Source organism: Triticum dicoccoides, chromosome 1A (assembly GCF_002162155.2).
Source record: "Triticum dicoccoides isolate Atlit2015 ecotype Zavitan chromosome 1A, WEW_v2.0, whole genome shotgun sequence".
Taxonomy (NCBI): domain Eukaryota; kingdom Viridiplantae; phylum Streptophyta; class Magnoliopsida; order Poales; family Poaceae; genus Triticum; species Triticum dicoccoides.
In genome coordinates this window covers 429,791,776-429,793,337 of record NC_041380.1, presented here as the reverse complement: position 1 = coordinate 429,793,337, position 1,562 = coordinate 429,791,776, and positions in this window count along the sequence as shown.

Sequence of the window (1,562 nt, the reverse complement as noted above, 5' to 3'; positions counted from 1 at the left end):
ATGCAAAATGCAAGATATGACAGGAAAAGCATGAACCTGGCCTCAACTTGGAATTCCAAGTGTGCCACTGGGAAGATGAGATGAAATCGCTTGAAAATGATATAAAGAACACCGGAATTGGAGTTACGGTTTGGAAATGACAAGCGATTCAAAAATGACACCGGCCTGCGATTTACAGCAAGTAGGCATCTAAATGCAATGCGATGAACATGCTACATCACCGAAACATGACAAAAAAATACATGGCAGGGATGCATACAAGATGCTTAACAAAAGTCTAGCACTGAGCTAAGGCCAATTCATCCATTAACAGGTTCAAACAAGCATGGCAAAAATGCAAATGACAAACAGATCTCAGACTTAGTGAAATTAACACTTGTCTGGAATTTCAGATCAGGTAGCCCTCCTCGGAGCAACAAAACTACATGCTACAAGATCTGAACATGGCAAAGTAAAGCACGGCATGGAGCTACTCAAAGAGCTTAACAAAAGTCCCTTAGTGACCTTGAGCCAAACGGGATCAGAAAATACAATTGCAAGCATGTGAACATAGCAAAAACATAATCAGTTTTCAGACTTAGTGAAAAACTGACACATGCTGAAATATAACTCAAGTAGGCATGTTTACGAGCTCGATGCACTCACTACGGTGCAAGTCATGGCAAGACAAGCATACATATATCAATAAGGCACAAAATTCAAGCTAGACATGGCAAGAACAATAGCATAGCATGCACGGGTCAACTACAACATCATCGGCAAAATTGCAAACAAGTTGACAATCTGCCCAGATTCACAAAGTAGCAAAAGTAGAGCTCGATTGACTCAAACTAGGGTGCTCCATAAATGCAAGCAAAGACATGGATGGATAGAGAACTACAAGATTAACAAAACTCCCTTACTGATCATCCTCAAAAGAGGCACGGATCACTAGGAAACAACATGAACATATGGCATCATGAGATAAACAGCTCCAGGACTTAGTAAAATTACTAAGTCCCTGAAAACAGAATTAGCAAGTGCACCACTTTGCAAGCTTGCACAAGTCACCACACACAACACAAAAATACATGGGCTGCACCGCTGGAAATATGACAAAACCCTTAACAAAACATATGTAGAACTCGCGGGCATATCATGCATACAATAATTATGGCAAAAATGACAAAAGTGCTAAACGGAGTAGCAGATCTGACAATTAACTCAAGTAGCCCTCTTCTAACAGAATTTTGGGCATCAAGATGAGCTCAAATGAAAATGACGCAATGGAATGAAATGATGTACTCTCTGAGATGAACATTTTGATATGCTATATGCATGAATCGGAGCTACAGATGCAAAGTTACGGGGCTACGAACATGAGCACTTGGACTGAGATTTCCGGGACTTAGAAGAAAAAATCACCCCGAGATCTAGGGTTTACTGTTCACGCACGCAAACCGAGGCGGCGGCACGGTTCGCCGGAGATGGTGAGGACGGCCGGGGCGGCGAGGGTGGCCGCGGGGGCGGCGCTCGGCGTGGAGGGAGTCGGCGGCCGCGGCGGCCTGGGACGGCGCCGGCGA